General features: G+C 46.7%; 3 non-coding genes across 3 annotated transcripts; all 3 read right to left on the bottom strand.

Annotated features, from left to right (window-relative positions):
* Positions 1–241: 241 nt before the first annotated feature.
* Positions 242–313, bottom strand: trnaw-cca (transfer RNA tryptophan (anticodon CCA)). The gene has a single exon. It is a non-coding gene; the product is annotated as a tRNA-Trp (tRNA).
* Positions 314–23,009: 22,696 nt separating this feature from the next.
* Positions 23,010–23,083, bottom strand: trnan-guu (transfer RNA asparagine (anticodon GUU)). The gene has a single exon. It is a non-coding gene; the product is annotated as a tRNA-Asn (tRNA).
* Positions 23,084–26,360: 3,277 nt separating this feature from the next.
* Positions 26,361–26,434, bottom strand: trnan-guu (transfer RNA asparagine (anticodon GUU)). Its single transcript has one exon. It is a non-coding gene; the product is annotated as a tRNA-Asn (tRNA).
* Between the last annotated feature and the right edge of the window lie 1,043 nt (positions 26,435–27,477).

The following is a 27,477-nucleotide window of genomic DNA, read 5'->3' as shown; positions in this document are numbered from 1 at the left end:
CGGTCACCAACTTTGTTTAAATCCCGTGATGAACAGTTTGTGTTTTACTTCTCACATTGCGGGGAGCTGAGCATTTACCCAAACAATGGGCACACCACCTCTCTGACACAGTGTTCACAAATCAAACTGACAGCAAAGATTCACGGGTGATCGAAAGTTTCCGCAAAGAAGATTTGGCTTAACAGATATACGGAGTGAACGTGCTCCTTTCTTGATGTGAAATGTAAGAAGTTGATTGCAGTGAGCCTGACGTGATTTGAACACGCAACCTTCTGATCTGGAGTCAGACGCACTACCGTTGCGCCACAAGCTCACGAGCAGCTGATAGCCTCTATTCATGCTTAAGGGAAGTGATCGCATTACAATGATTTTACGTTTATGTCTGTTCTGTCTCTCCCCCCTCTCTTTCTGTCTCTCTCAACAATTTCCAACTCTCTCTCAATAAAAATCTGAAAGAACTGCGGATGCTGTATATCAGGAACAAAAAACAGGAGTTGCCGGTGACCCTTCCACAGAACAGATGGTGATTGGGAAAATGTCGGTTTATATTCAGGAGATATTGTGGGAGGAAGGCGGAGATCAGGACAGAGCCCAAAGCGAAGGAAGATCTGTTGGACAGAAAAAGGTGTTGATAACGATCTGTGTGGGAGGGTGAATAACTGTTAATGGAGACTGTTCGTGGCTAAGTAGTGTGGAATGACAGACTATGTGATAACAAGGCTTGGTGTGTGTGGAAGGGCTGGGGATACTATGGAGTTCAGGCCCTAGAAGTACTGAGTTCGGTATTGGTACCGGAGGGATGTATGGTCCCCAAGTGTAATATTCGGTGTTCTTCGTTCTGCTGGTGCTGAGCTTCGCTGGGACAATACAGCAAACCTGAGACAGAGATGTTGGCCAGGGAACAGGGTGGGGTGTGGAATTGGCAGGCAACTGGAAGCTCAGGGTCTTTTTTGCCGGCAGAACGTAGATGTTCTGTGCAGCAGTCACCCAGTTTATGCTTCGTTTTACCCAATGTAGATGAGGCCACATTGTGAGCAGCAAATGCAGTAGACTGGGTTGTGGGTAGTTCAGGTAAAGTGCCGCTTCACCTGGAAGGTAAGTTTGGCCCCTTGGATAGCGAGGAGGGAGCAGGTAAATGGGCTGGTGTCACACATTCAGCAGTTGCAGGGGAAAGTTTACTTTGAGAAAATCCTAGACTTGAACTCTCAAATCTCTTTGCATTTCGGATTTCTGAATTTTCTTCCCAAATCCTTCTGTTCCATCAGTGACTGTCTGGTGTCAGGGCAGCACCAGTGATTTCCTGACATATGGATTGTATTTGGGGATACCAAGTAATGTCAGGAATTGCGAGTATCTCAGGAGCAATCATTATTCCTGGAGGAGGCAGAGAGGAATGTGGTGTGGTCCTGTAAACTCCAGAACTTTGATAACTTCATGAGGCAGCAATAAATCTTTCTGAACCAAGAAACGAAAGGGCCAATGAGAAACTGCTACAAAGGAGTTAACAAATAACATACATTAACTATCGCTGGGAAGGAGGAGGCAAAACAATGAGCTGTTTCTTTGGACAGATGAGATAATGGTGTTTAATAAATGTGTGGCAAAAGGACAATTAATTCTGCCTGTAGAAGGAAGGCCTTGTCGTAAACGGGTTAATCGCAGGACAGGCTGTTTCAAACAGGTGGAAACCCCTCAAGGATAAGAAGGTAAGCTACAGACCTGAGGTCTCCAGAATTGTGGGGAGGTGGTGTCAGAATCTAAAGAAACGTGACACCACAAATTTGAAAGTGAGGGAACTCCACCAGAAATCAACTCCAGAATGGTTTAGCAGCAGTACTTGGAAGAACAACACTGCATCAAACCCCTGTAAAGTTCCAGAGATGGGCACTGTTGGTGGAAACAATGTTAAATTCCACCATCACTTGGGTGATAGCCAAGATGGCGGGGTGGGGTTGGCGGGGGGTGGGGAGGGGGGTGGGGGAGGTTCGTGGGGAGAGAGAGGCTGAACTTGCTCACTTGAGGGATTTTATTTTTCGGTTGCTACCTACAATAAAGTGTAAATCATTGTTTCAACAGTTGGTTGTCTGTGCAGTTTGAGTCAGTATTCAAATTAAAGCGATTCACCCACAACCAGAGTGAGAGGCTCGGATTAATAATGACTCCTTTGCATTCAGCAGGACGGCACATCAATACTGTTATAAAGCGAATGCTGAATCCCCTTCCCTCTCTGAGATCTCAAACCGAAACACCAAAAGAGGAGTGCATTGCCCTATAATCTATAAAATTAGTGTGGAAAGTGGTGTCATCTGCTCTAGTCTTAAAAACAAAAATAAATCCCTGTCACTTTAAAATCAAGGAAAAGTAATTTACGTATCCAATTTGAATGGAGAACAACTGAACTAAACTATTAACAAACCAAATAAATCCCTTCGAACTACTGACAATTCTGGCATAAAACAGGATTCTTGCTGTTCCAATAAATACAAGACCCACTAATATAACAAGAAATAGAATTTAGTTTCTCAGATTACAGCCAGGTTACATGTCTTCCAGGATATTCTATTCATCCTTCTATTGAATCTTTTGTCAGGAATGTCTCCTCCAATTCCTGCCCTTCTGGTTTTTTTGTAAATGATGCTGACTCATTCACAGATGACTGTCAGGGCGGATTTCGCTGTCGAGTGCTGAGGACAAGACACGGTGGGCAGCACGGTGGCACGCTGCCTCACAGCGCCAGAGATCTGGGTTCAATTCCCGTCTCAGGCGACTCTCTGTGTGGAGTTTGCACGTTCTCCCCGTGTCTGCGTGGGTTTCCTCCGGGTGCTCCGGTTTCCTCCCACACTCCAAAGATGTGCAGGTCAGGTGAATTAGCCATGCTAAATTGCCCGTAGTGTTAGGTAAGGGGTAAGTGTAGGGATATGGGTGGGTTGCGCTTCGGTGGGTGCGGTGTGGACTTGTTGGGCCGAAGGGCCTGTTTCCACACTGTAAGTAATCTAATCTAAAAACTCTTAGCTCTAGCAATGGGGAGTTAGCTCTGGGGCTCTGTCCTTGATGCGATATTGAGTTTTTACAATAGGATTGGTCCTCTGTTGTCAGGTTTAGATTTAATAGGTTCTGGTAGTCAAAGGACCTGATTTAAATTAATTGTCGAAATTGAAATGTCATTATCTTGGCCCGCTAACTGTACGAACTTTTGATAGAAATGTTTCAGCTTGTGTGCTTTCTGTTGTGATGATGTTACTCCTTTCAGAAGATTATGTCGTTCTTGATTTTCTTTCCCAACAGGGGTTGTAAAAGGCAGAGGGTCTGATTCGTTTGGGCTAAGGGACTTCACTAATGGCCAACAAGTATTGGCAAAGGCAACAAAGGTTTGAGATCTTTCTTTTCTCGATTGCTTCGACCGGAAAACCGTCTGTAACGTCACCCCTCAGCCTCTGACCCTCCAGGGAAAATAGCCCCAGTCTATTTCAGCCTCTTGCAGTAGCTCAAACCCACCAACCCTGGTAGTATATTTGTAAGTCTTTTCAGAACGCTTTCATGTTTCACAACTTGTTACAAACATGTCGACTAATTCAGAGAAGCTTCTCAATTACAGCTGTAAATGGAGAAAGTGTGTTTAATAATGAGTCATGAATAAAGGCTGCATTAATCTTTTCCAGTGAAGTTTTACTCCTACATCTCCAAACAGAGCATACACACCTGGTCAGAAACAGCCTATGGGATTTAAGACACAATTGGCTGTTTTCCAATGAGGACTGACTTTGCACAGAATCCATAGCTATTTTAAAGGAATGGGGTACCATTCGTTTTAAGGTCAGGTAAACTTAAGAGGCACTGCATTGGCTTAGAAATGAGAGATCCTTGACACACACACTGCGGAAATCATCACTGCGCCATTATTAACAAATTAGAATTAAGGCTGGGATGTTTTCCCCCTGGAGCAGAGGAGGATGAGAGGCGAAGTTTATAAAACCGAGAGGGTTATAGATAGGGTTAAGGATTGTTGTCTCTTCCCAAGTATGGGGGAATTTCACGACTGGGGACACATTTGTATGATGAGTGGGGGCACATTTGTACGGGGAGAGAGGAGAGATTGTAAAATGTTTGGCCCACATATTTTTTCAGAGTGTGGTTTGTGTGTGGAATGAGCTGCCAGTGGAAGTGGTTGAGGTAGGTACATTAAGAACATTTAAAATACATTTGGTCAAATACACGGAGAGGAAAGACTTAGAAGGATAGTGGCCAAGTGCAAGGAAATGGGGTTACTGTGGATGGACATTTTGGTCGGCATGGACCAGTTTGGGCCAATGGGCCTGTTTCCATACTGTAGCACTGACTCGTGTTTGTCTGTCGCTCCAACAGTTTTGAGTTTTCAGATGAGCATCTCACTTAATCACACTGAATAAAATCTGATCTCATTAGTCAACTCTGATGTGGAAGTGCTAGTGTTGGATTGGGCTGGACAAGGGCAGAAGTCAATTGGCACCAGGTTAGAGTCCAACAGGTTTATCTGAACTCACGAGATTTCAGAGCACTGCTCCTTTGTCGGTGAAGTGATGAAGCAGCAGCATTGAAGAAGGAGCAATGCTCCTAAAGCTTGTGATTTCAAATAAACCTGTTGGTCTGTAACCTGGTGTTGTGTGACTTCTAATGTCTTCAGCTGTGGGTTTGTGTCGAACTTAATGGGATATTTTGTCCAACACGGCATTTTTAAACAGTATCACTTGGAGGGATTCATTTGAAACCTTTCAAGAGGTGAGTTCAACAAGACTGAGCTATTCAAAGTTACTTGGGCTCCATTTTAAAACTTACATAAGGACAGGTAGACATTGAGATATACAGCACGGAAACAGACCCTTTGGTCCAACTCATCGATGCTGACAAGACCTCCTAAATTAATTTGGTCCCATTTGTCAGTATTTGGCCCATATCCTTCTAAACCCTTCCTATTCATGTCCGAAACCAGATGCCTTCTCAGTGGTATAATTGTACCAGCCTCCACTTTCTCTAGAAACTCATTCCATACACGCACTACCCTCTGAGGGAAAACATTGCCCCTTACATCCCTTTTAAATCTCTCACCCAGCCAAATAGCCTCTCCCTGCAGCTCAAACCCTCCAACCCCCGGCAACATCCTGGTAAATTGCTTCTGATACAGAAGTCAGTGTTTTGGGAAGAACCCTTCTTCAGTCCTGAAGGAGGGTTAATACCTGAAATGCTAACTTCACCTCTCAATGCTACCTGGCTTGCTGCGTTCTCCCAGCCTCCTGCTTGCCTACTTTGGATTCCAGCAACCGCAATTTTTGTTTTGTTTCTAACAAATGGCGGAGCAGACTCAATGGGCTGAATGGCCTAATGTCTGCTCCAGTGGTCTTAGCTTTCTGCGGATTGTTTCAATGGGAACGTGCAGTCCCGGACTCAGAGTAGTGTCGCCCACTGGAAGCAAAGTTTATGGAATCACAGAATCCCTACAGACTGTAAACAGGCCCTTTGGCCCAACAAGGCAACACCAACCCTCCGTCGAGTTACCCATCCAGACACATTCTCTTAACCCGATTACTTTACATTTACTCTGAGAAAGTGAGGACTGCAGATGCTGGAGATCACAGTCGAGAGTGTGGTGCTGGAAAAGCCCAGCAGATCACGCAGCAGCAAGAGCAGGAGAATCAATGTTTCAGGCATCATTCCTGAGGAAGGACTTATGCCCAAAACGTCGATTGCCCTGCGCCTCAGATACTGCCTGACCTGCTGTGTTTTTCCAGCACCACACTTTTGACCAGTCTACATTTACCCCTGACTAATGCACCACACTTACACATCCCTGAACACTGTGGACAATTTAGCGAGGCTAACTCACCCTAACTTGTCCATCTTTGTTTTGTGGGAACAAACCGGAGCACCTTGAGGAAACCCATGCAGACACGGCAGGAGAACGTACAAACTCCACACAGACAGTCACACCAAGAGTAGAATCAAACCCGGGTCCCTGGCTCTTTGAGGCAGCTATTCCAACCACTGAGCCACCATGCCGCCCTGAGCCACTGTGGGGTTGCAGTTGGGGGTGCGAGGCGGTGTGCAGTCCAGAAATTTAAAAAGCCCACCAACTTTCCCACCGCACCCATTCTCAGAACAGGGCAGAAGGTTTAGTCCACAGTAGCGTTACTGGCGGTATCCGATTATTGGGAGCACTGGTGCCCCAGCTGGTGCCTTCGCAATTTGCTGGAAAATGTGAACCTCTTGCCACACTCAGGGCAGCTGATTGGCCTCTCCACTGTGTGGACCCGGCGGTGGGTCAGCAGAGCAGAAGAATTGCTGAAGCCCTTCCTGCACTAAGGGCAATAGAACGGCTACACTCCCGTGTGGACCCGCCAGTGGGTCAGTAGGAGCGATTAAAGTGTTTCTCGCTCTCTGGGCAGGAGAACGCCTCCTCCCCGGTGTGGACCCGCTGGTGTATCAGCAGGGGGGAGGAACTGCTGTAGCCCTTTCTGCATACGGGGCAGTGGAAGGGCTTCTTGCCTGTGTGGACCCACTGGTGCCTCAGTAGGTCAGAGGATTTGCTGAAGGCCTTCCCACAATCATAGCGTGGAAGGGCCTCTCCCCGGTGTGGACATACTGGTGCGCACGTTAGTGGGAGGAGTGGGTGAAGCTGTTTCCGCAATCTGGGCAGGAGAATGGTCTCTCCCTGGTGTGACTGCGCTGATGAATTTCCAGGGCAGATGGGACACTGAAGCCTTTCCCGCAGTCACCACACTTCCACGGTTTCTCCATGGGGCGAGATCCCTCTGGTTTCTCCATGGACAAAGCTTCAGCTGCACACAAACGCATGCACAACCCCTCCCCGCCGTGAATCCCTCTTTCCAGGCTGTATAATTGTTACAGGCTGCATACTCAATGCGCTGCCATAGGAGCGTCTCTCATCCAGCTCCACTGATGCTGAAAATGTACTGAAACAGAAACCAAAGAGTTTTGCTCCTTCGCACAGAAAATCATTACAGTCCCAATGGATTGATTGACTGTCTGTCATTGATGTGAAAATGAGGACTGCCGACACTGGAGAGTCAGTCAAAATATGTGGTGCTGGAAATACACAGCAGGTCAGGCAGCATCCAAGGAGCAGGAGAGTTGCTGTTTCGGGCATAAGCCCTTCGTCTGTTGAATTTGAAACTTCAGTCTTCAGATCTTCAAATGCACTTGAAAAAAAGATTATGAAAGCCATCACTGTCAATCAGGGTAGAAATTCAGAACAAGCAATTCTACTTTATGCGGAACATTCTTTTCTTTTGTAATTCCATGAAATTGAAAGCACCATTACCCTACTCCGATTGCTCTACATTTACACCTGATTAATGCATCTAACCTACACATCCTGGACACGATGGGCAATTTAACATGGCTAATTCACCCAAACCTGCACTTCTTTGGATAGTGAGAAGAAACAGGTGCACTGGAAGAAATCCGCCACAAATACCAGTTGGAGAATGTGCAATAACCACACAGACAACGGCCCCGAGGCTGGAATTGTACCTGGGGCCCTGGTGCCGTGTGGCAGCAGCACTAACCACTGAGATACCATACCTTCCTTTTCCAGTCCCGCCACCAAGTCACTCAGCTTGAGCTCAAGCAAAGCACTACGTTTAATTTTCGCTTCACGCTCACTGAGCTTTCAGCCGGTCCCCACTTCCCCTCTGGGAAATGCAAAGAGCTGGGGTATTGCCACTTAGACTCCCTACAGTGCGGAAAGAGGCCATTTGGCTCAACAAATACATACCAACACTCCGAAGAGTAACCCACCCACACCGATTTCCCTACTCCTATCACTCTCCATTTAGTTCCGACTAATATACCTAACCCACACATCCCTGAACACTATGGGGCAATTTAGCATGGCCATTTTCACTCTAACCTGAAAATCTTTGGACTGTGGGAGGAAACCGGAGCACCTGGATGAAACCCACACAGCTACAGGGGGGGACAATGTGTAAACTCCACACAGACAGTCACCTGAAGCTGGAATCAAATCCTTGTCCCTGGTGCCGTGAGGCAGCAGTGCTAACTACTGAGCCACCGTGCCGCCCATGTGTGCTGAAAGAGATGCAATGTGGAACTGTATTGACTGTACCGCAGAGTGGATTGTTGAGTAAGGTCGAGTCTCGAAGGATCTGGGAAGAGGTAGCCAACATTTAGGAGCGCATTGCAACAGATGCTGGAATCCGTCCTGAAAATGACAAATGCTGGAGATCACAGCTGGTCAGGCAGCGTCCACATAGAGAGAGCAAGCTAACATTTCAGGTTCGGATGACTCTTCATAAAGATTTATAAAATCCTGATGGATACAGAGAAGATGAATGTCAGGAGTCGTTTCCCTGGAATGAGGGATTTCAAGACTAGCGGACATATTTTTCAGGTGAGAACAGAAAGATTTAAAAACAAAATAAGGGCAACATTTTTACACAGAGTGCTTCACGTGTGGAATGAATTTTCAGAGGAAGTGGTAGATGCGCTTAGTCACAGCATTCAAATGACGTTTGGATAAGTACATGAATAAGAAATGTTTCGCGGGATATTGGGACAAGCACAGGTAGGTGGGAATAGTTTAGTTTAGGATTTTGGTCGACATAGACTGGTTGGACTGAAGGATCTGTTGCCGTGCTGTGTGACTCTGACTGGATACAGTGGATGTGGGGGAAGATGTTTCCACCAGTAGGTGAAACGAGGACCAGAGGACACAGGCTCAGGGTGAAGGAATGTTCTTCAGAACTGAGAGGAGGAATTTCTTCAGCCAGAGGATGGTGAATCTGTGGACCTCATTGCTGCAGAGCGCTGTGGAGGTCAAGTCATTGAGGGCATTTAAGACAGGGATAGATAGGTCTTTGATTAGTAAGGGGATCAAGGATTACGAGGGAAGGCAAGAGAATGGGGTTGAGAAACATATCGGCCATGATTGACTGGTGGAGCAGGCTCAATGGGCCAAATGGCCTCATTCTGCTCCTGTGTATTGTAGTGTTAAAACTGGGAAAATCGTGGAGGTGGTTTTCACGAACCATTTCAGAGTCCTGAAGTAAAATCGTAGAGATGTGCAGCACAGAAACAGACGCTTTTGTCCAACCCATCCATGCCGACCAGTTATCCTAACCTAATCTCCTCCCATTTGCCAGGACTTGGCCAATATCCCACGAAAACCTTCCTAATCATATACTCATCCAGATGCCTTTTAAATGCTGTAATTGTACCATCCTTCATCACTTACTCTGACATTCATTCCTTTCTGCACCACCCTCTGCATGAAACATTTGCCCCGGAGATCCCTTTTAAAGTCTTTCCCCTCTCACTCTAAACCTATGCCCTCTAGTTCTGGACACTACAAACCAGGGAGAAGACCTTGTATGTTTATAAAATCATGAGGATTATGGATAGAATAAACATCTGGAAGATCACCCCCCCTCCCACACACACCCCCCCCAAGCCTCTAATGCTTCTGGAAAACAGCCCCAGTCTATTCTGACTCTCCAGATAGCTGAAATCCTCCAAACCCGGCAAAACCCTTTTTAATCTTTTCTTAACCCTTTCAAGTTTCACAGCATCCTCCTGTTAGGAAGCAGACCAGAATTGCACACAATATTCCAAAAATGGCCTCACCAGTGTTCTGTACAGCTGCAACATGACCTCACCTCTCAATTTCTGTACTCTATGCTCTGACCGATAAAGGAAGGCATACCAAATGCCTTCCTCTCTGTTCTATCTACCTGCGACTCTACTGTTAAGGAGCTATGAACATGCACTCCAAGGTTTCTTTGTTCAGCAATATTCCCTCGGACCTGACCTGAGTGGCTTTTCCAAAAATGCAGCACCTCATATTAATCTAAATTAAACTCCATCTGCCACTCCTTAGCCCATTGGCCCATCGGATCAAGATCCCGTTGTGATCTGAGGTAACCTTATTTGCTCTTCACAACACCTCCAATTTTGCTGTCATCTGCAATCTTACTAACTCTTCCTCTGATGCTCACAGCCAAATCATTCATATAAAAGATGAAAAGTAGTGGAACCAGCACCAATCTTTGTGGTACAACACTGGTCACAGGCCTCCAGTCTGAAAATCAACCCTCCACCACCACCCTCTGTCTTCTACCTTCAAGCCAGATTGTATCCAAATGGCTAGGTCTCACTGTATTTCTCGAGATCTAACCTTGCTAACCAGTCTCTCATGAGGAACCTTGTTGAACGCTTTTCTGAAGTCCATGGAGATCATGTCTACTGCTCTGCCCTCGTCAATCCCTTGTTACTTCTTCAAAAACCTCAATAAAGTTCGAGAGACATGATTTCTCTCGCACAAAGCCATGCTGACTATTCCTAATCAGTCCTTACATGTAAATCCTGTCCGTCAGGATTACCTCCAACAGTTTGCCCACCGGCAATGTCAGGCTCATTGGTTGATAGTTCCCTGGCTTTTCCTTACCACCTTTCTTAAATACTGGTACCACAAGTCTTTCGCCACCTCACGTGTGACTATCGATGATACAAATACCTCAGCAAGGGACCCAACAATCACTTCTCTAGCTTCTCACAGAGTTCTTGGGTACACCTGATCAGATCCTGGGGATTTATCCACTTGCATGCGTTTCAAGACATCCAGCACCACCTCCTTTGTAGTATGGACATTTTTACATTTTTCAAGATATCATAATCTTTTTCCCCAAATTCCAAATCTTCCATGTCCCTCTCCACAGTAAACACTGATGCAAAATACTTGTTTATTATCTCCCCCATTCTTCTGTGGCTCAACACATCGGCTGTCTTGCTAATCTTTGAGGGGCCCTATTCTCTTCCTAGTTATCCTTTTCTCCTATTTATAAAAACCCTTTCGATTCTCCTTAACTCTACTTGTCGAAGCTATCTCATGTTCCCTTTTTGCCCTCTTGAGTTTACTCTTAGGTATACTCCAACTGCCTATATACTGTCAGTATTCACTCGATCTTTCCTGTCTATACTTGTCATATGCTTCCTTCTTTTTCTGAGCTAAAAGTTCAATTTCTCTCGTCATTCAGCATTCACTACACCTACCAGCCTCCCCTTTCACTCTAACAGGAATATACTGTCTTTGGTCTCTCAGTTTCTTATTTTAGAAGGCTTCCCATTTTCTAGCCATCCCTTTACCTGCGAACATCTGCCCCCAGTTAGCTTTTGAAAGATCTTGCCTAATACCATCAAAGTTAGCCATCCTCCCATTTAGATCTGGTCTACAATTTATCATCACTCTTTTATAGCCCATAGAATTATGGTCACTGGCCCCAAAGTGCTCCTCCACTGACAGCTCAGTCTCCAACCTGCCTTAATTCCCAGGAGGTCACGTTTTGTTCCTTCACTAGTCAGAACATCCACTTACTGAATCAGAAAATTTTCTTGTCGACATTTAAATTCTTCTCCATCAAAATCTTAACACTATGGCAGTACCAGTCTATGTTTGGAAAGTTAAAATCCTTGACCATAACCACCCTATTATTATTACAGATAACTGAAATCTCCTTACAAATTTGTTTCTCAATTTCCCTCTGACTATTGGGGGGTCTATAATAAAATTCCAATAAGGTGATCATCCCTTTCTTATTTCTCAGTTCCACACAAATAAGCTTCCTGCATGTATTCCCAGGAATATCCTCACTAAGCACAGTAATATATCCCTTCTCAAAAAAGCCACTCTCCCTTCTGTCCTGCCCCCCTTTCTATCCTTCCAATACCATGTGTGTTTTGGAACATTAAGCTGCCAGTCCTGCCCATCCTTGAGCCATGTTTCTGTAGCTGCCATGATATCTTAGCCCCAAGTTCCTAACCATCATCTACCTTTCCTGTTTAGCATCTTGCAATTGAAATAAATGCAGTTTAATTTACCAGTCCTACCTTGTTCTCTGCTTTGTTCCTTCCTGCTCTGATTGTTTGACTCAGTCCCTTTCCCAACTGGACCAGAAACAGATTGATCTCTTTCCTCACTGTTTATCTGGGTCCCAGCAACCCCAGCCCACCCACCCACCCCCACCTTACTAGATGTCGCCGGGTTTGGAGGATTTTAGCTATCTGTAATGTGACCTTACAGAGGATTATAAAATTACGCACGATAGCGAAGTCCTTTCCTTCAGATGTGAGTTTCAAGATTAGGGAGCAAAATTTTCAAGGAGAGAGGAGATAGATTTTAAAAAGACATCAGAAGCACCCTTTTTTAAGAGAGTAGTTTGTGTGTGGAATGAATGTCCAGAGAAATCCCAGAGTCAGATCAGTTTTCCTTCGTGTGAATCCAAGGAAAGCGGTGGAACCAGACGTAGGACCAGGCCGTGCATCAGAGCATCTGCAGATCAACTGGCAGAGGTCTTCTCGCACATCTTCAACCTCTCCCTGCAGCAGGCCATTGTCCCTGCCTGTTTCAAGGGGGCCAACATCATCCCTGTGCCTCAGAAGACTCATGCAGCACGTTTCAATGACTACCGCCCAGTTGCCCTAACTTTAGTGATCATGAATTGCATTGAAAGGCTGGTCATGACATTAATCAACTCCAGCCTCCCCAGTACTCTTGCCCCACACCAACTTTCCTCATGGCAAATTGGGATCCACGTCAGATGCCATATCATTTGCCCTTCCTTCCTCCCTAGAACATCTTGACACCAAGAGCAGATACGTAAGAATCCTACTTATTGACAACAGTTCAGCCTTTAACACTATTAACCCCTTGAGACTCATTACTAAACTTAGTGATCTCGGACTAAGCCCCACTCTCTGCAACTGGATCCTCAGTTTCCTGGCCCACAGGCCACAATCAGTGAAGACTGGGGACAACATTTGATCCTCACTAACACTTAACACTAGAGTCCTCCAGGGGTGCGTACTCAGCCCCCTACTGTACTCACTGTATACCATGACTGTGTCGCTAAAAACCAGACTAATGCCATTTCCAAGTTCACTGGCACCACCATAGTCAGTCAAATCTCAGATGGCATCAAAACAGACTGCAGACGGGAGATGGAAGACCTGGGAAAATGATGCACCGAAAACAAACTAGATCTCAATGTTAGCAAAACCAAGAAACTCGTTATTGACTTTTGGCGGGATGTTACTCATGCCCCCATTCACATTAACAGCACAGAGGTGGAATAAGAGGAGAGTGTCAAGCTCCTGGGAGTGGTCATCCACAACAAGTGTCTTGGATGTATCACTACCTGGTATGGCAACTGTACCATTCAAGATTGGTGACGGTTACAGAGAGTGGTGAACTCAGCCCAGACAATCACAAAGGCCAACCTCCCATCTGTAGAATCCATCTACCAGGCCTGCTGTCAACGGAAGGCCGCCAGCATTCTTAAAGATCCATCCCACTCTGGCAATGTTTGTCTACAACCTCTGCCATCGGTGAGAAGGTACGGAAGCCTGAACACACGCACCAGTCAGTTTTGTAACAGTTTGCACCCTCCTATTGTTAGAACACTGAATGGACTCTCAAACTCTCAGCATTTGCCTGAACCTTTGTTTTTGTTTTTGCCACTGTTTATGTATTAATTATTATCTATTCTACACAACTATGTGATCTGCCTTTTTGATCACAAGACAATGCTTTTCACTGTGCTTCAGTACATGTGAAAATAAATACATTCCATTCAGTTCAAGTGGTGGATGTAGTCCAGTTAAAAAGGGTTAAAAAGCATTTGGATCAGCAAATGAATAGGAATGGTTCAGAGGGATATGGGCTAAACACTGGCACGTGCAACTAGTTTAGTTTGAGAACATAGTCAGCATGGACTAATTGGACAGAACAGTCTGTTTCTGCACTGTCTGACTGTCTAACTGTTCGATACTGGTCTTAAACCCGTTTTCTTGCCTCCTCCATAACCATCCACTTCCTTGTTGTCGAAAATTCAAAGGAACTCAGTCTTGAATGTATTCAATGACCCCCCCCCCCCCCCGCAACCACAACTGCAGGAAGGTATCTCCACCTCTGAACTCAATTCCTCTTGCTAATGTACCACTTGCCTTGCTCATTGCTTGCTGGTATAGTGGTAGTCTGGCGCACTGACCTCTGCACCGCTGAAGCCAAACGCCAACTCGAGGACACCTCTTCCTACTTCCCCCTCGACCATGACCCCACCCCAATCACCAAACCATCATCTTCCAGACCATACAGAATCTCATCACCTCAGGAGATCTCCCACCCACAGCTTCCAACCTCATAGTCCGGGAACCTCGCATTGCCCGGATCTACCTCCTTCCCATGATCCACAAGCCTGACCACACTGGCTGACCCAGTGTCTCAGCATGCTCCTGCCCCACTGAACTCATTTCTAACTACCTCGACACTGACTTATCCCCCCTCGTCCAGGAACTTCCCACATACGTTCAAGATACCACCCACACCCTCCACCTCCTCCAAGACTTCCGTTTTCCCGACCCCCAACGCCTCATCTTCACCATGGATATCCAATCCCTCTTCACCTCCATGGAGGCCATGACCAGGGTCCCCAAGCCCTCAGTTTCTTCCTCTTCCAACGTCCCCAACAGTAACCTTCCACCGACACTCTCATTCATTTGGCCGAACTGGTCCTTACCCTTAACAATTTCTCCTTCGAATCCTCCCACTTCCTCCAGACCAAAGGGGTTGCCATGGGCACCCATATGGGACCCAGCTTTGCCTATCTCTTTGTTGGCTCCACAGAACAGTCGATCTTCCGTAATTACACCGGCACCACTACCCACCTCTTCCTCTGCGACATTGAGGACTGCATTGGCACCACCTCGTGCTCTCGCGAGGAGGTTGAGCAATTCATCAACTTCACCAACACATTCCAACCAGACCGCCCTGTGGCCCAATATTTCAACGCTCCCTCCCACTCTGCCGAGGACATGGAGGTCCTGGGCCTCCTTCACCGCCGCTCCCTCACCTTAAATTTACCTGGACCATCTCTGACACCTCCCTCCCCTTCCTAGGCCTCACCATCTCCATTAATGACAACCGACTTGACACTGACATTTTTTAAAAACCCACCGACTCTACCCCACTTTCATCTCCTGCAAAGTAAACAAGTTAACCTCAGACTGAGAAAATAAACGGAAAAGGAGAGGGTGAGAAAAGAGTGTGTGGTACTCACAGATATCATATAGAGGAAGGAGGTTGCAGTCTGGGGTGAAGCTCAATCTTCATTCAGAGAGAGAGGCGCAGCAGCTTCAGAAACTCATGGTCCAACTTCTGCAATCAGACATAGGGGGTTCTGATTGACAGGAAGACCTAACAGCCTTCCGGTCCTCCAGGAACTCCAATTGGTCAATCTCCAGGCACATGCGAGGGCGGTTGACCAATGCGAGACAGGCAGTTTAAAACACATGGACATCACTGGCTGGCACTGCAGCTCCAAGGCCCTCAAATTTATTCCTCTCCTGGGGTCCCCACTGGTACCCCTCCAATGACACACTCATTCATTTGGCTGAACTGGTTCTCATACTCAATAATTTCTCCTTTGAATCCTCCCACTTCTGCCAGACCAAAGGTGTAGCCATGGGCACAGGCCTGTCTCTTCATCAGGTACATAGAAAAGTCAGTCTTCCGCAGCTACACCGGGACCATTCCCCACCTTTTCCTCCGTTACATTGATGGCTGTATCAGTGCCACCTTGTGCTCCCACGAGGAGGTTGAACACTTCATCAATTTCAGCAACACATTACACCTTGACCTATAGTTCACCTGGACCATTTCAGACACCTCCCTCCCTTTCCTGAACCTCTCCCTCGAACAGTGACCGATGCAACACGGACATCTTCTACAAACCCACCGACTCCCACAGCGACGTGGACTACAGCTTCTCCCATCCTGCCTCGTGTAAAAACGCTATCCTGATTCCCAATTCTTCCGCCTCCACCACATCTGCTCCCAGGAGGACCAGTTCCACCACAGAACACACCAGTTGCTCTCTTTCTTCAAAGACCACAGTTTCCACTCCAATATGGTCGACGTTGGCCTCCAAGCGCATCTAATCCGCTTCCCAACCCAACCCACTCTCCAATCTTGGCACCTTCCCTCACCACTGCAAGAATTGGAAAACCTGCGCCCACAGCTCCCCTTTTACCTCTGTCCAATGCTCGAAAGGAGCCTTCTACGTCCATCATAGATTCACCTGCACTTCCCCACACATCATTTACTGTATCCATTGCTGCTGATGCGGTCTCCACTACCTTGGGGAGACAGGACAACTACTTGCAGAACACTTCAGAGAACATATTCAGGACAGATGCACAAAGCAACCCCACTGCCCAGTGCCTGAATGCTTTAACTCCTCCTCCCCTTTCGCCAAGGACATGCAGGTCCTGGGACTCCTCAATCGTCAAAACCTAACCACCCAACGCCTGGAGGAAGAACGCCTCATCTTCCACCTTGGGACCCTTCAACCAGACGGGATTGGTGTGGATTTCACCAGTTTCTTCATTTGCCCTCCCCCCACTTTATCCCAGACCCAACCTTCTAACTCAGCACCGCCCTCATGACCTGCCCATCTTCCTTCCCACTTATCCGCTCCAAACGCCTCTCTGACCTATCGCCATTACCCCATCTTCACTACCTGTCACACTCTCAGCCACCTTCCCCCACCCACCCCCATCTCTACCCCCCTCTCATTTATTTCTCTACCCCCTTGACTCACAAGCCTCATTCCTGAAACGCCAATTCTCCTGCTCGTCGGATGCTGCATGACGTGCTGTGCTTTATCAGCACCACACTCTCAAAACTGCGGCTCTGATTGGCTCCTCCAAGAATTCTCTGCCATGATTCTGTACGTCACAACGCAGAAGCAGCCCTATCAGTTTCAGAGTGAAACTCTGTACCTCTGCGTGATATCGGGGAGAAAAACAACGTTTCTCCTTTCCCATTCCTCATCCTGGGAGAGAAAGAAAGGTGGCGGGGGGTGGGGTGGGGGTGGCGAAAAACCACTGTTCACTTGTAGCAACTGGAGGCCGAGGCTGTGAATCCAAGGGTAGGAATTTCACATTCTCTCTCTCCAGGCTTTCAGATCCTCATGGCACTTATCAGTATTGGAACTTAAAAAGGGACACAAATCTGTCTGGTGTTACTGAAGCATTTAATGCACTATTCGTGGTTCTCTAAGATTAGATAATAATTATTTGTTGTAATATTGTGTTTTAGATATGTCAATATACTTCCAATTATACTGTTATTGAAGGGGACAGTAAGTGAGTATTGGACGGAGAGTCACAACGATGTACAGCACGGAAATAGTCCAACACATTCAGTCCAACACATTCATGCCCAGCAGCTATCCTGGACAAATCTAGTCCCATTTGCCAGCATTTGACCCATATCCCTCTAAACCCTTCCTATGAATGTCCCCATGCAGACGTCTTTTAAGTGTAGTTATTTTACTTGCGTTTAGCAAATCCGCTGGCAGCACACACCACCCTCTGTGTGAAAAGGTTACCTCTTTATGCCCCTTTTAAATCTTTTCCCTCTCACCTGAAACTGCTGCCCTTGGACAGTTTTGGACACCCCACTCTGGGAAAATACCTTGTCTAATTACCCTACCAATGGCACTCATGATTTTATAAACCTCTATTAGGTCACCCTTCAGCTTCTGATACTCCAGAAAAGCAGCCCCAGCCCATTCCGCCTCTCTCCATAACTCAAACACTCCAACCCTGACAAGATCCTTGTGAATCTTTTCTGAGTCGTTTTAAGTTTAATACCCTTCCTAAATCAGGGAGAGCCGAACTGAACACAGTATTCCACAAGCGGCCTGACCAATTTGGGTTATCTGATCGGCATGGACATATTGGAATTGAAAGGTCTGTTTCTGTGTTGTCGAGCTCTATGACTCTATCATAGGGATGTAACCCAAGTCCACATTCCCTTCTCCATCCTGCCACCTGTTGTGTGGCTCAGACCCTGGAAACCTCAGTTGGTAACCAAACCCTGACAATGTCCAGAAACCTCTTGGCATTTCTCACAAAAGTCACCAGGATTGTAAGCTTCCGTCAGAAACATTATTTTCCTATTTGTGCAACCAGAAACAATGGATGAGAATTCCCTCTTTCACATGCGTGGTCTTCTCCTGTTCCCTGTATCCGATGTTGAGGAGGGCAATGCTTGTCACGGGCCGCTCGAGTGTCAGAGAAAAGTTTCAAAACAAAATAGTAGAATTATATGCCAGTGGAGAGAGTTGTTCATGTTCCCCGCATTAATGTAACTGACACCTCTCACCCCAAGAGTTTCAGAGAGAGAGAGAAAGAGGGAGAGAGAGCAGAAGAGCGAATGGACTCTTGCCCTCCCCAAACCCTACTTTCCCCCACCCCCTCTCCACCCAGAACAACGTGCAAGTAGAAATAAAATGGTTTAATTGTCCGCCAGTGGAGATAGTCCAGTTCCTGGGGATGAGACAAATATCAGCCCCCTGGGGACAGAATGACAAGCAGATGTTCTGGAAACGATTTGCTGCTTGCAATTCGTGCAGCCAAAGTGGAATGTACTTCACACTGAGCAAGTTTCAGCTGGCTCAGAGTCTCCAATGTTCATTGCTGTGTTTGCCGCCTGCTCAGAGAAAGAACAATATGAAGGACGTAGGAGTGAATAACGATCCTCGTGAGAGGGCGAATAACTGTTAATGGAGACTGTTAGTGGCTAACAATACGTCGTGTGTCATAGCAGACGAGGTGATAAACAGGAGTCTTTCGTGTGGTAGGGGTCAAGGACATGGGGGAGTTCAGGCCCTATAGTTATAGAACTCGATATTGAAGACCGGAGGGCTGTAAGGTCTCCAAGTGGAAAATGAGATGTTGTTCTTTCATCTGGAGCTAGAACACTGCTGCAAGCCGGAGACAGGTATGTTGGCCAGGGAACAGGGTGATGTGTTAAAGTGGCAGGCAACCGCAAGGTCAGGGCCTTTAGTTTCTGCGGGCAGAAGCGGGATGTTCTGCGAAGCAGTCACCCAGTTAATGCTTCATGCTACGTTGGGGAAACGACACTGTGAGCAGCGAATGCAGTGGAATGAAATAGCAGCAGGGAGACTGGATGAGAAGCAGCTGTTCGGGAAAGTCTTTGCAGCTTGCAATTCTGAGAGAAATCTCAAATGTATTTCATACTAAGCATGTCACAGGTCGCTCAAGAGGTGTGGAGCATAACCTGCGCGCGGGCTTTCTGGCTCGTTGGTCTAGCCGTATGATTCTCACTTAGGATCTATTACTTTGCCGACTTGCGAGTGGTCCTGGGTTCAAATCCCGCACGAGCCGGCTTTTTTTTTTAACTTGACTTGTGCAAAACTGCCTGATTAACTTTCTCAAAAAGCACCTTTGTGAAACGAGCGTGGGCTGCCTGGAGTACGAATGAGGCAGAAAACAGAGAAATGGAATGGTTGGAGATCGTGTTCACTTTCAGTGAGAAATTGCAGGAGGAACTCCTCAGGGCAGGCAACATCTGTGGAAAGAGAATCAGAGGCAACATTTCAGAATTTTGTTTGCTCCGACAGGTACTGTCAAACCAGTTGATTTTCTCTTTGGGTCTCGTCTTCTCAGCATTCGCAGTCCCTGAGGTTAGACATTAAGTTAATTCGCAACCCCTGTGTGGAGAAGATTTCCGTTTGGGGAACATTTTCCTGACCCCAGTAAAAGCGCACAGCTTCGAAGCCAAAGGACAGCAGCGAATGCCCCGCCCCTGGGCGGGCTCGAGCCACCACCCTTTCGGTTAACAGCCGAACGCGCTGACCAATAGCGCCACAGAGACAGGCGCAGACAGGGCGGCACCATCGCTTAGTGATTTTATAATTCAGTCTCCCCGCCTAGAATTACAATTGTCGTCTATCAGATTAACTTTTCCATAATCAAGCCAGGGAGATGCATTCTGGAGATACCGGGGGCTGTCTGCAGACACATCCATGTCACGAGGAACTAGCTTTCTTACTCCGGGGCCGTCGCCCTTCCAGCCTTTCAGTGTTTTGCCTGTTCCCGAGTTCTCTCCTTGGCTCGGAGGCGAGAAGGGGTTTGAATTCCTGATGTGCAGGAACGACAATTCTTTCAATGTCTCAGATCAGTTCGTGTGCCGAGAACATCAGAATCAACCTCCCGGTCTCTTCAACAAGGGGACGGTGTCTGGACTGTTGGACAGGTCATCTTTCATTCTCCTCCAATTCCGCTTCCCAAAGTGTTTCTAAAGGTTCACAAAGCTGGAGACTGGGATTTCTGTTTTGCTTCATGAACATTTGAACATTTTTCCATTTTCTAACTGACAATATTTTGCCAAAATCTCTTCCCAATTGTACGCCTTGTCTCATGTCCAGGGATGAGGAATTTCCATTTTAGGGAGACATTCCCAAGGTTGAGAATGTTCGCTTTGGAGCAAACAAGGATAACTGGAGATTTCCTGGGGCTGTTGGTAATGATGGGAGAAGAAGCGGTGGGAATGGGCAGATTAATGATCAGAAGAACCAATTGCCACAGACCAGAGTCAGTTACCAGAGGACAGGGATTGAAGTTCTTGAATGAAAAGCAGCACTTGTGCCGAATAAACACAGAGAATACTGCAGAAAGCCAACAGGTCGAGCAGCATCTGTGGAAAGGGAAACAGAGCTGACGTTGTGAGTCTGATACGTTGTTTGTTCAGAACCCGAGTTTCCTGCATGGCAATCAATTCCCAGACATGAGAAAACGGGTCTTTATTGAGACGGGTTTTGTGAAGTTTGAGCGATAATGCAACCAACAGGAAGTCATTTAAAATCGCCAGCGAAGAAAGCATAGCCAGCAGGTTACCACCCTGGGCGGGGAGCCCCAAATGATCTCTACGCCAACACCTTAAGTGTTCGGCCACAACTACACGCCCAAAGTTGAGGTCTAAACTTTCTCATGGAATAGTTCTCACAGGAAAGGTGAGTATTGGGCTTGTCCTGTCCGCGCCATAGCCCCAACGTTTCCTGTTCCCCTGGATTTGATCAGGACAGAGGAGGCTGATGGGAGATCGAATTGAACTACACACATTGATGAGAGATAGAGCGGGTGGGAAGGATCCATTCCCATGCGTAGAGAGATTAATAATCAGGGCCGAAAATAAGGAGCCACTTCAAGAAATTTGGGGTTCATTCAGCAAAGCTAATGTAGAACTGTTCACAGAAAATTGTGATGAAAGTCTCTCGAGTTATTTTGATGAGAAGCGTTGATGATGCAAATACAATCGATAGGATGAACGTAGATTGGTCAATGTATTTGGTGACAGTTCTGTTCTAGCCCTGTGAGCGAAACCTGGATCTGAAGGAGTATAAGGGACATTAAAAACATCGATCTGAAACTGGACACGTGACAAGGAACAGAGCCATCATTAACAGTTGGCTTTTGAACTGGAGAGGGTTTCTCGTGAAATTAGCCTGAGGCTTGCGGTATGCAAGGTCAAGATAATTTAGGTAAAACACGGAAACACTATCCTCATTAGCAGACAGTGAAAGGATTACAAGACACAAATTAAACATTTTCGGCAAGTAATACAGGGAACTGGGAAGATAAGTATTAGGAACTGGCAACAACAAAGTTCTGCAGCACAACACTTAAATTCAAAGACCGTTAACATCCAGGTCCTGATTAATCTGATGGCATTGTGGTGCTTTTCTGCAAAACATCCACTTGCAATGTCCTACAAAAGAGTGACAAAACCCATCCCTGTCAGCCCACGATAGAAAATCCGAAGGGATGAACCTTTGCTGATTTTCTGAAGATTCACAGAGCTTAGACTGGGTTTTGGTGATTGTTTCTTTTCCACTCCCTGGAGCCGCAGTGGTTGAGGCGTTGAGTTGGGGAGAATAAAATGTGCCCGTGAGCAGCGTGTGGGGCTATTTCAGCTTCCCCTCATATGACTGCGCTGTGAGTTGACTCAGATGTTCTCAGTGACATTTACTGACGCGAGACAGTGTAAGGATTCTCATTCCCGCAGATCGGGAATTCAAACCGTATGCCGGCTTCAGGACAATGAGAAAGATTAATTGGGGTGTGTGAACAAGCTTTGAGCTGCATTTCAAATAGGTAGGTGAGTTTGGTGCGCCAGGCCCTGTGCGCATCTAACGCCACCATGCTGCAGAGTTCTGACGCCAACACGGACATGCGCAGCAATGGGAACATTCACAAGGTGAACAACCAAAGATAATCACCGTCACTGATTCCCTTCCACAGGCCCAACTTTGTGAAGCAGTATCGTTCACTGGCAAAGGAAACGCCTTTGTCCACAGGTGCCTGCTTCATTTCGATCACGATTTCAAGCCCCTCACTCTTCTAGTCTCATTTCCAAACACTTTGCTCATAGCCTCCAAAGAAGCTCTGATGGTATCTGCTTGTTCCACCCGAACAGGCAGTGGGTTGCAGATTCCCACCGGTCCCAATTTGAGTGAAATGTTTTTCCCCCTCCACTGATTTGATTCTTAAAGAAGAAGCCGGGGAGCAAACTCCCTGTCTTTTCGACGACACTTCTCATTTTGTACTCGGCAGGGTTCACACCTGCGTGGGGAAGCCGCAATGGATTTCAAGTCTATCGCATCAACCACTCGGCCCACGATTCAGAACCACACTGACAGCTTCCTTCCCTTGTCTGTCTGCCTGTGGAGCTGAGAAAGAGTGAATCATCGCAGAGTTTGTTTGAATCCAATCACTTCACAGTGATTCGAAATGGTTAAATATCGGCACATGGTGTTTGCAGATATTTCGGTGTTTCTACCGAAAAGATGAAATGAACTTTCAGTGAGAAATTGCAGGAGGAACTCAGCAGGGCAGGCAACATCTGTGGAAAGAGAATCAGAGGCAACATTTCAGAGTTTTGTTTGCTCCGACAGGTACTGTCAAACCTGTTGATTTTCTGTTTGGGTCTCGTCTTCTCAGCATACGCAGTCCCTTAGGTTCGACACGAAGTCAATTCGCAACCCCTGTGTGGGAAAGATTTCCGTTTGGGGAGCATTCTCCTGACTCCATTAAAAGCGCACAGCTTTGAAGCCAAAGGAGAGCAGCGAACACACCGCCCCTGGGTGGGCTCGAACCACCAACCTTTCGGGTAACAGCCGAACGCACTGACCAATTGCGCCACAGAGACAGGCGCAAACAATGCGGCACCATCACTTAGTGATTTTATAATTCAGCCTCCCCGCCTAGAATTACAATTGTCGTCTAACAGTTTAACTTTTCCAGAATCAAGCCTGCGAGATGCATTCGGAGATACCGGGGACAGTCTGCAGACACATCCATGTCACGAGGAACTAGCTTTCTTACTCCGGGGCCGTCGCCCTTCCCGCCTTTCAGTGTTTTGCCTGTTCCCGAGTTCTCTCATTGGCTCGGAGGCGAGAAGGGGTTTGAATTCCTGATGTGCAGGAACGACAATTCTTTCAATGTCTCAAATCAGTTCGTGTGCCGAGAACATCAGAATCAACCTTCCGGCCTCTTCAACAAGGGGACGGTGACTGGACTGTCGGACAGGTCATCTTTCATTCTCCTCCAAATCCGCTTCCTAAAGTGTTTCTAAAGGTTCACAAAGCTGGAGACTGGGATTTCAATTTTGCTTCATGAACATTTGAACATTTTTCCATTTCCTAACTGACAATATTTTGCCAAAATCTCTTCCCAATTGTACGCCTTGCCTCATGTCCAGGGATGAGGAATTTCCATTTTGGGGAGACATTCCCAAGGTTGAGAATGTTCGCTTTGGAGCAAACAAGGATAACTGGAGATTTCCTGGGGCTGTTGGTATTGATGGGAGAAGAAGCGGTGGGAATGGGCAGATTAATGATCAGAAGAACCAATTGCCACTGACCAGAGTCAGTTACCAGAGGACAGGGATTGAAGTTCTTGAATGAAAAGCAGCACTTGTGCCTAATAAACATAGAGAATACTGCAGAAAGCCAACAGGTCGAGCAGCATCTGTGGAAAGGTAAACAGAGCTGAAGTTGTGAGTCTGATAGGTTGTTTGTTCAGAACCCGAGTTTCCTGCATGGCAATCAATTCCCAGACATGAGAAAACGGGTCTTTATTGAGACGGATTTTGTGAAGTTTGAGCGATAATGCAACCAACAGGAAGTCATTTAAAATCGCCAGCGAAGAAAGCATAGCCAGCAGGTTACCACCCTGGGCGGGGCAGCCCCAAATGATCTCTACGCCAACACCTTAAGTGTTCGGCCACAACTACACGCCCAAAGTTGAGGTCTAAACTTTCTCATGGAATAGTTCTCACAGGAAAGGTGAGTATTGGGCTTGTCCTGTCCGCGCCATAGCCCCAACGTTTCCTGTTCCCCTGGATTTGATCAGGACAGAGGAGGCTGATGGGAGATCGAATTGAACTACACACATTGATGAGAGATAGAGCGGGTGGGAAGGATCCATTCCCATGCGTAGAGAGATTAATAATCAGGGCCGAAAATAAGGAGCCACTTCAAGAAATTTGGGGTTCATTCAGCAAAGCTAATGTAGAACTGTTCACAGAAAATTGTGATGAAAGTCTCTCGAGTTATTTTGATGAGAAGCGTTGATGATGCGAATACAATCGATAGGATGAACGTAGATTGGTCAATGTATTTGGTGACAGTTCTGTTCTAGCCCTGTGAGCGAAACCTGGATCTGAAGGAGTATAAGGGACATTAACAACATCGATCTGACATTGGACACGTGACAAGAAACAGAGCCATCATTAACAGTTGGCTTTTGAACTGGAGAAGGTTTCTCGTGAAATTAGCTTGAGGCTTGAGGTATGCAAGGTCAAGATAATTTCGGTAAAACACAGAAACGCTATCCTCATTAGCAGACAGTGAAAGGATTACAAGACACAAATTAAACATTTTCGACAAGTGATACAGGGGACTGGGAAGATAAGTATTATAAACTGTGAACAGCAAAGTTCTGGAGCACAACACTTACATTCAAAGACCGAAAACATCCAGGTCCTGATTAATCAGATTGCATTGTGGTGCTTTTGTTGCAAAACATCCACTTGCGATGTCCTTCAAAAGAGTGACAAAACACATCCCTCTCACCCCAGGATAGAAAATCCGAAGGGAAGAACGTTTGCTGATTTTCTGAAGATTCACAGAGCTTAGACTGGGTTTTGGTGATTGTTTCTTTTCCACTCCCAGGAGCCGCAGTGGTTGAGGCGTTGAGTTGGGGAGAATAAAATGTGCCCTTTAGCAGCATGTGGGGCTATTTCAGCTTCCCCTCATCTGACTGCGCTGTGAGTTGACTCAGATGTTCTGAGGAACATTTACTGACGCGAGACAGTGAAAGGATTCTCATTCCCGCAGATCGGGAATTCAAACCGTGTGCCGGCTTCAGGACAATGAGAAAGATTAATTGGGGTGTGTGAAGAAGTTGTGAGCTGCATTTCAAACAGGTAGGTGGAGTCAGATGCATCTTCCATTCCGCCCCGGGCCTGTGCGTATCTAACGCCACCATGCTGCAGAGTTCTGACGTTAACACGGACATGCGCAGCAATGCGAACATTCACAATGTGAACAACCAAAGATAATCACCGTCACTGATTCCCTTCCACAGGCCCAACTTTGTGAAGCAGTATCTTTCACTGGCAAAGGAAACACCCTTGTCCTCAGGTGCCTGCTTCATTTCGATCACGATTTCAAGCCCCTCACTCTTCTAGTCTCATTTCCAAACACTTTGCTCATAGCCTCAAAAGAAGCTCTGCGGGTGTCTGCTTGTTCCACCCGAACAGGCAGTGGGTTGCAGATTCCCACCAGTCCCAATTTGAGTGAAATAGTTTTCCCCCTCCACTGATTTGAATCTTAAAGAAGAAGCCGGGGAGCAAGCTCCCTTTCTTTTCGACGACATTTCTCATTTTGTACTCGGCAGGGTTCACTCCTGCGTGGGGAAACCGCAATGGATTTCAAGTCCATCGCATAAACCACTCGGCCCATGAATACAGAACCACACTGACAGCTTGACTTCCCAGGTCTGTCTGCCTGTGGAGCTGAGAAAGAGTGAATCATCGCAGAGTTTGTTTGAATCCAAGCACTTCACAGTGATTCGAAAGGGTTAAATATCGGCACATGGTGTTTGCAGATATTTCGGTGTTTCACCCCAAAAGATGAAATGAACTTTCAGTTAGAAATTGCAGGAGGAACTCAGCAGGTCAGGCAACATCTGTGGAAAGAGAATCAGAGGCAACATTTCAAAATTCTGTTTTCACCGACAGGTACTGTCAAACCTGCCGAGTTTCTCTTTTGTTCTGGTCTTCTCAGCATACGCAGTCCCTTACGTGAGACATTAATTCAATTCCGAAACCACTTTGTGGAGAAGAATTCCGTTTGGGGAACATTTTCCTGACCCCATTAAAAGCGCACAGTTTCGAAGTCAAAGAAGGGCAGCCAACACAGCGCCCCTGGGTGGGCTCGAACCACCAACCTTTCGGTTAACAGCCGAACGCGCTGACCAATTGCGCCACAGAGACAGGCGCGGCCGGAGCCTCCACCATCGCTTAGTGATTTTATAATTCAGACTCCCCGTCCAGAATTACAATTGTCGTCTATCAGTTTTACTTTTCCATAATCAAGCCTGGGAGATCTCTTGTGGAGATGCCGGGGACAGTCTGCAGACACATCCATGTCACGAGGAACTAGCTTTCTTACTCCGGGGCCGGCGCCCTTCCAGCCTTTCAGTGTTTTGCCTGTTCCCGAGTTCTCTCATTGGCTTGGAGGCGAGAAGGGGTTTGAATTCCTGATGTGTAGGAACAACAAGTCTTTCAATGTCTCAGATCAGTTTATGTCTCGAGAACAATAGAGTCAACCTCCCGGCCTCTTCAACAAGGGGACGGTGTCTGGACTGTCTCTGCTCAATCGGACCGGTCATCTTTCATTCTCCTCTAAATCCGCTTCCCAAAGTGTTTCCAAAGGTTCACAAAGCTGGAGACTGGGATTTCTGTTTTGCTTCATGAACATTTTTCCATTGCCTAACTGACAATATTTTGCCAAAATCTCTTCCCAATTGTATGCCTTGCGTCATGTCTAGGAATGAGGAATTTCCATTTTGGGAAGACATTCCCAAGGTTGAGAATGTTCGCTTTGGAGCAAAGATGGTTAACTGGAGATTTCCTGGGGCTGTTGGTCATGATGGGAGAAGAAGCGGTGGGAATGGGCAGATTAATGATCAGAAGAACCAATTGCCACTGACCAGAGTCAGTTACCAGAGGACAGGGATTGAAGTTCTTGAATGTAAAGCAGCACTTGTGCCTAATAAACACAGAGACTACTGCAGAAAGCCAACAGGTCGAGCAGCATCTGTGGAAAGATAAACAGAGCTGACGTTGTGAATCTGGTTGTTCAGAACCCGAGTTTCCCGCATGGCAATCAATTCCCAGACATGAGAAAACGGGTCTTTATTGAGACGGGTTTTGTGAAGTTTGAGCGATCATGCAACCAACAGGAAGTCATTTAAAATCGCCAGCGAAGAAAGCATAGCCAGCAGGTTCCCACCCTGAGCAGGGGAGCCCCCAAG

Source organism: Chiloscyllium punctatum, chromosome 36, assembly GCF_047496795.1.
Source record: "Chiloscyllium punctatum isolate Juve2018m chromosome 36, sChiPun1.3, whole genome shotgun sequence".
NCBI lineage: Eukaryota > Metazoa > Chordata > Chondrichthyes > Orectolobiformes > Hemiscylliidae > Chiloscyllium > Chiloscyllium punctatum.
This window is presented reverse-complemented; position numbering and strand designations above follow the sequence as displayed.